We start from the raw sequence: 8,448 nt of genomic DNA, 5'->3' as shown, positions 1-8,448 counted from the left end.
TCTATAAGGCAAGTTGTGTCTGTGATGGGCATATCTTGCTGACCGTCAGATCGACCTAAGATTTAGGATATGGGTTGAGCATGGCTCGATGGTGTGCATCCTTGATTTTCACTGTTTTTGGAGTCATTTTTAATTTTCGCTGATTTATCACCCTACACCAGGCAGGGGCGCCGTCAGGATTGTCTTTCATAGTAAGCACAGTAAAATGCATCTGCAAACACGGTGTCAAAAAAATATGTGTTTGTTGTACAGACACTGTTGTACAAGCTCATAACTTTCAGGACTGATGAGTATTTTATTGTGACAAAACATAGTTTTACCATGAGTGCGTAGATTTGGTCACAATGGACGCAAATAGCCTACTGCTCTCTTCATATTGGTGAAATACCCTGCGGGAATGTAGAAAATAGCCTACTGGTAATGTATTGACGTGTGTCATACCCTAGCCCGACAGTTTTCGTAGCCCAAATAGCTCGACAGTTGAGATTTTTGAATTCATTTACGTAGGACGTGTATCGCAGCATTTCACTGTTTCCAAGGGGACACATTTCAGGGGAGCTCCACCCCATGTCTAATTGTGTGGATAGGTGCATAGGTCTCAATTTGGTTATAGTCACGCCAGGACTTTGTATATTAAAACTACACAAGATTACACCTCTTTGTACATCCAATCTTCACATACAGCCTCATTGGGCCATAAGTGAAAAATCTTCTTCAGCTCCCACTATAGGAATACATACTTCCTACTGGCACTGCACTAGTTACAGGAAACAAAGTTCATTTTAAAACTGTAACTGCAGCAGTAATAAACGTGAGATGAAGGGATATGACTAAAGGTCTTCAGCATTTTGTGTCCATGCCTCTCTGCTGCTGCAGAGTTCTTCTGGAAGGCTTCACAGGGAGTCAGAGATGTCAGGGAGGGCCCTTGTGTTTTTTTAGACTGCACCAATAATTCTACTTCAAATCAGCTTTTTTGTAGAAACCATTTTGGAAGAGCAGATTGAATATGGACCCTATGTGGGAATGGAATGTCCCCAAAAGCTAATAACAACAACAACAAAAAAACCCAATGCAAGTAAGGAAAGTTGAAATAATTATATTGACATTTTACAGTGGCAAACAAATACTTTCATATCATATCACAATAATACATACAACATCTCATTTCAAAGTTCTTTTTCTCCACTTTCTCCACTCAAAAGGTCCAATAAACAATTTGTTGGGCCAATTAAATCAACTAAAATAATAATTTGCACTGACAGTAGACATATGGATACCAGACAGTGTTTGCAGGGTGAAAATTAGGTAATCGATTAGCATATTCATGACATCAGGTTTTTATACTCGGACCAGAATGAACTGGTTTCAAAAACTATTAACATTTAGTATTTAGCTGTGTAGTTCTTATATACAGTTCACATTTATTTTTTATCATCTGACTCAATTAAACCTTGACCGAAGTAAAAATGCTTAGATGTTGAGTTCATCTTAGTATTTGCTTCACTTCACAGCACCTTTTGCTTTTATAATGGAAATCTTTAAACATATCACACAGAAAGCACACTTTGAACACTGCTACTAAGACCGCGTCATCTCAAATTATTCAAATCATCTGTACTGAAAATAAACAATGCAGACAGTCACCTTCATCCTGAAACTTGGCAAATAAAAGAAAACATGGCAGGTTTAAACATTTAAGAAACCTGACCATGCCATCAAGTAAAACAAAAAAAACAACAACATATTTTTCATAATGCTTTAACTGCAATGACACTGAAAATAACCTGAAAGGGTTGATAATCTGCATAATATCCTGAGAAACTGACAAGAAAGGACAAATCTGCCCCTTTCACTGGATCCACATCAGAGTGTCATGTGTGCTTCACTGGCATCTGCTTCTCTTTTAAAATTTGCTGCAGACTGGTTTAGTACTTATTGTATAACACAAAGGGAGTCACAGTAGATTAATGATCACAAATCAACACTGAATCTTAATTTCTTTGACCCGATTTTTCTTTCACACTGAAGTTACAGTCAGTATGAGAGACACTTTCTGCAGATGTTTAAGTGAAAAGATTTCCCCCCCCCCCGCCACAGCATGACAATTTGAAAGTGCTCTATTAATTAACACAAGTTCTCTGATGTGCTCCAGAAAATTATATTGCACTTAAAACATAAAAAAAAGATGCGTTTGCATCAACAGTTACTTCAAAGAGAGGCAAATCAGAAAACCGTCTAAAGCCAATACGTCACACTACATGATCTTTAGCCTGATCTACACAGTTGCTGACTATTATTTTAAACTCATTCACAAAAAAAAAAAACATTTAATCATTAGTCAACATTCACTGAGTCACGTGATCGAGAGGCTCACTGATTCAACAAAAATCAGAGTTGGCAACAACTCCAGCCTTCAGAGACCAGGACAGAGTAAGGTCAGTAACACCCAGAATAGAAACACGGGCCCATTTTTTTGTGTCACATTAGTTTTGATGTAGGTAAGCTTTCTTTACAGACTGAGTTGGGACACATATATAGATCACAGGATATTATCAGAGAGTTTGCCAATTGCTGTTTTTGTCCTTTTACTGAAGCTTTAAAGGTCACATAGAGTGGTCCTGTTGCACATATATGTTAGTTATGGAGGTCTACTTACATATATTAACTTGTTTTTATGGTCAAAAACCTCCTAGTTGCTGTAAAATAGCCGATAGAAATCCTCTTTTCTGACAGTGTTTTTCAGCCGCGATGTTTCAGAGTGAACTTTCACCCCCAGAAGACAGAGTCTTGTGATTGGCCAGTACTATCCAGCACATCCGTTCTCAGAAGCGCAGCGCCCCCCTCTGGAACGGCGGATGCACTGCTCCTCATTATCAAAACATTGTTTTAACAGTGTTTAAAAATAGCTTCGTCACGACTCCCCGCCGCAGTCCCTTTTATGACTTTAAACCGGAGTCAGACCCAGAGTCAGAAGACACTGTTGCTCGTGAAACACCTCCACAACGGACGTTATTCTTCTTCTGCGGTTCAATGTACGCAACCGGATGTGCCCGGACTACCGCCCGGAGCAGGACGATCGGTTGTTCAGGAGAACCGCTGCTTACGTAACTATTACGGGATTTTCAGTGATCTCGTTGAGCCCCGAGATTACAATAAAACACAACGTTCTCAGCAATGGCTGAACTGTTTGTTTCGAACCGTCAGGCTTCATAAACAAAGTAATGACGCAGATACACACCAAAAAAAACAGCGATAATAGGAACTTCCGGTCTAGTTCCGCTTTAATAAACATGCAATCAATGAAGCTGTGATTCATTTATCAAAGATATCACTTAGAAATGAGTGGTTTGTTTTACAGAGGGCAATACAAATGGAAACAGAGGATGCACATATTTACTCACAATTTTAAATGTAAATTGGGACACAATGGTTAAAAAAAAAAAAAGAGTTCAGAAAAAAACTGGTTAAAATGCTTGATAACTTAAAGGTGCCATATGTAAGATTGTGGCCAAAAACAATTATTACATTCAAATTTAAAATACCGAGGTCTTTTAGGTTTCGTTTTCTGACGTAACTGGCAACCCGTGGTTGCTCGGAAGCTGAGACTCTACTGACTGAAAGATTGGTAGACGGCGGTAGGTGGCGCCACATGCCAAAACATTATTTCAAAACAAACATGATTTGCAGTCTGCAAAAGATTTTTTGGAATGCAAATATTTTGGCTGTACTGTTGTTGTTGGTGAGTTCAGTTTGTTATATGAACATTATTCCTGAGTCTCTGTGACATATTAGGAGGGTTTTATGGCCCGTTGCTTTAGATTTATTACATAATGCACCAGTGATCCTCCATCAGTCATGGACTGTAAGACTCTCGATCACAACACGGCAACTCATGGCTTTTTAGTTTTTACTGTATAGCAAAGCCTTTAAAGTCATGTAGTGTGAACTATATATATCACAACAAAAGGAAATAACAATAAAGACCTGCTTTTCTCTCCTGACAAATGAACATAACATTGATATTCAAAATTGTTTGGTGCTCCTTTAAAGACTTTTCATCCTTTAATTATTATATTAACAGCAGATACAATATGCAGCATCAGGTACATATTTTGATCATCATTACTGTTTTATCATCATCATCATCATCATCATCATCATCATCATATGCGTCACAGCAACTTTTACAGATAGAAACATTACTTGAACCAAAACCACCAAGGAGGTAAATCATTATTCAAACACAAAAGATCAGTAAAAAATAAAAGAATGCATGCACATTTTTAGCATCTTGAAATACAACACAAGCATGGAGATCAGTCTGCAAATGCTGACTCACTGGCTTTTTTTCTTTACTAAGACCAACTGGATAGAAATATTACTTGCAATATTGACAAGAATTGAGAAAAACCTCTTTCGCAGGCTCTGGTCATGATATGAAAAAAGGAAATGCATAGAGACAGTGTTGATTCTCATCATCATCATTACTAAGATAAAACATTACTAAGATTTAAGCCAGTTAACGGCATATACAGGAAGTACACTGTCACCCGGGCTTCATAGAAAAATTGTGCTTTTATATACCTTCAGGGTTTTGTTTGCTTTATACTGAAGAAGTTTTAGCCTATACATACCATAAATGATTTAACAGTTGACAACAGTTGTTTGTTTTCTTGTGTGCAGTTTAACTGTGCCCACGCTGGGTGTACAGATGCTAGCTGCTGGCTTTTAATGTCAGATGTTTCAATGCGGGCCCCCAATCAATTTCATGCAGCCTGACACAAGTTATGACTCATTGACTTATTTCTGTATATGTTATTGTGAACTATTTATCACCCCATATCAATACTATTGTAAATATTGTTTTTTTTCCACTTTCACTGACCAAACTAGACACTCTGTAGCCCCAAGGTCATTAATACTTCTTAACTTGACCCCTTTTTCCGACTGGGTCTTCTTGAATGAAAGTTGTCAAACATTGAAATCACCAAAGAAACAAAATAAAATTTGAACATATTGAAAGACAGAGCAATGGATCAATATCTACCGTGTGCTCTGTAATAAAAAAAAATCAATTTTTAGACTTTGGTGCAGAGTGAGCAGTTGAGAAAGCAATGGGCTTAGGTTCCAAGTGGTACATTCTGTCAGTTATCCATCCATCCATTTTCTCAGCTGACAAGGGTGATAGGAGGGTACACCCTGGACAGTTAATCAGTCCATCGCAGGGCCACAGAGACAAACAACCATTCAACTATTCACTCTCACACCTATGGTCAGTTTCTAATTTGACCTTATCCCCATATTGCATGTTTTTAAACCGTGGGAGGAAGCCAGAGAACCCAGAGAAACCCCACGCACACACGGGGAGAACATGCAAACTCCATGCAGACACCGGGTCTTCTTGCTGCAAAGGCAAGACTGATAACCACTACACCAACCGTGTGGCCCCAGTTATTATCACATATATGCTAAAGCTATACTTACCCTTCTTGCATTTTTACACTTTTCTTTTGTAATATTAAATTGCTCTTAATAAGCGTATGGCACTCTAAAACGTAAGATGAACCCACCAGGTTTTGAAACTCATCATTATTTAATTATCATATTATTATGTATATATTATTATGTACTTATATGGTCATATAAGTATGACCAATTAAAATATTCACACCCTGGAGGGTGGGACTTTGAGGGAGGCGGAGGTGTTCATGTTCAAATTCTTTACTAAAACTGTGAGACATGTAAGAAAGGTAAGTATAGCTTTAATACTGTTAATGTATTCCTCCTTCAAATAAACAAAAATCAAGTGGTGGGTGGCTCTTATTTTGAAAACACATTGAAACAATAAAAGGAATGTTACAAGCTAAGACGGCAGAAGTAGAACATAAAGGTCCAGCGATACATACATATTGCATCTTCATGTTTATGTCCAGTCATGTGTTTGCTTAGATTAAATATGTCCGTCAATTTGGCTTCCCTTTCAGCATGAACACGCCTCCAGACTAAGCTTGAAATGAAACCTATGAACTCACCATAACTGTCTGTCAGCATGGTTTGTTGTTTTTGGTTAGATTTTTATTTTGAGGCGATGCAAAATAAATCAGGCACCTTTGAGAAACGATAGAAATGTCCCTTAGAAATTTGAGGCTTCAGCGAGGAACAAAAATGGAAAGTCGTCTGTGAAGGAGTCGTCATGCGGTAAGTGCATTTAACCTGTAGTTATAAAAATAAAATAAAGGAAACAAGTTAAAAGACACACAGTATAGTTTCAAGACAACTGCTGCGTCAAAACACATGGCACAGTAGCATGTGACGAGTACAGTACAGAAATCCATAAGGATAATGAAGACACTGTGGACTTTCAGACAGCCATCGCCAACGTCATGAATCACATAAATTACTAATCTCTTGATGCCTCCACGTTCAACATATTTTTGCTCAAACATTAGAGGAGGCAGGCGACCTGAGGTGCACACAACTCGATATATAAAGTTATGACACATGTTTAGGGCTAAACAATTTAGCCTTTTTTACTAAGCTTACTATACAAAAACATGAAATTCACAGTTTTTGAAAAATTCAGGGGAAAAACTGACAAAATGAATAAAAACAATAAAAATATTAAACCCTTATATTAACTCTGGGACCTACCCTGATGTCCCTGGTCCAAAGAAAAGAGTATATTGCTGCATTTTAAAGTAAAAGCACCTGAAATTTCCTAGGAACCTATAAAGGAAGTAAAAAGTAAAATGGAACCCAATCATGTACACTATATGGACAAAAGTATTTGGATGGCTGGCCATTACACCAACAGGGACTGTACTGATGTATTCAAATACATATACAGTACTTTAATATGGAGTTGCTCCTCCTTTTTCATGGAAGACATTCCTCAAGATTTTGTTTTTGTGGGAATTTGTGTGTCCATTCACATTTTTAAGACCTGGCTCACAATCTCTGTTCCATTTCATCCCAAAGGTGCTCCGTGGGGTTGAGGTCAGGGTTCTGTGCGGGTCAGTCAATTTCTTCCACACCGAACCATGTCATTTTAGTCCTTGCTTTGTGCACTGGGACACGATCATGTACAAATAGTAAAGAACCTTGCCCAAATTGTTGGGGAACTCTTCACTGGAGATAAGAGGTTCAGCCCCAAGCCTGATGAAATACATGAATTAAATTCAAAAAACAGGTGTGGCCAAACACTTGTGTCCATGTAGTGCATTTCCCTTGGGAAATGTATCCATCATTTTAAATCAATTAATATTTTCAAAAAACCCTCTGGCAGTGAGAGACAGATCCCGTAGGAGAACGACTGAGCTAAACATCGTTGCAGACACTCGTTTGTGTTTGCATCAGGGGAGATTAATTCCAGTCCACCAGGCGGTGTTACTGTGGAAGACTAAACAAAGTAATAACTTAATGTTAGTAATGTAATATTTAGTAATAACTTACATTGTTATAAATTCCACTAACAAAGCAAATTCAAAACTCCTGAAACGCTGGCATTTTAATGTGAGAAGAATTTTACGAGCTCCATCGGCTGAAATAAAACACAGGCGCACAACTGTGCAGTCACGTTCAGCGATGCAAACATTTACCCGGATTAATTAGGACCCTGGTCCATGTGGTGGAATTGCACAGAATTCCAGCAAAAGATTCCTCGACAGTAGTTCCAGGGAAAATGTTTCTGTGGTTGAAACAAAGCTTACGTCTCATTCCTGGTCCCAGTTAGGGCTCTGCTCCTGAGGTAGAACTATTGAGCCTGGTTTATACTCCGTCATGCAAGTAACAGAAAGGCAGAAAAAATGTTGCCTGATAACTTTCTTGTCACAAATCATCTTGCATCACCATCAGATAATATCATGCAGTGTGATTTGTAGTCACCGTCTCCATGGAGACCTTTCATCATGAACTGTGCGACAGAAATGTATTCTCCCTTTCCTCTCTAGATTGTTTGAACCAAAATCTCTTCCTCAACTTTGTGAAATCAATCCAAAAGGGGAAAAAAAACCCCAAAGCTGACAGTACTGTAGTTACCCTGTAGCAGAGCATTAACTGAAAATTGCTCTACAATAATCACAACGGAGTATAAATCAGGTTTTAGAGTTGAACAGCTCTGACCATTGTGTTTATCCGACAGGTCACACTGCTACTCACATGAACACTGCTAGCACTTGATCTTTATTACGTAAATGAGCTTATAAATCGAATTTTCAAGTTTGTGTAAAAGAAAATTTATCCCGATGCCTGCTTTCCATCTCTGGTGTGTTTTATGCAAATAGACATGAAATCCAGGTGATATAAAAATCTGTTCACACCAAATTTTGATGAGCCATAGGTTTTATGGATGGCACTCTTGACAGAATGGATAACACAGCTATTGTATGCTGCGAGAGAAAACTTCCTTTAAAAAAAAAAAAAAAAATCTTGCTCACTCTCACCGTTGGT

This window comes from Microchirus variegatus (assembly GCF_963457635.1).
Source record: "Microchirus variegatus genome assembly, chromosome: 3".
Taxonomy (NCBI): Eukaryota; Metazoa; Chordata; class Actinopteri; order Pleuronectiformes; family Soleidae; genus Microchirus; species Microchirus variegatus.
This window is presented reverse-complemented; position numbering follows the sequence as displayed.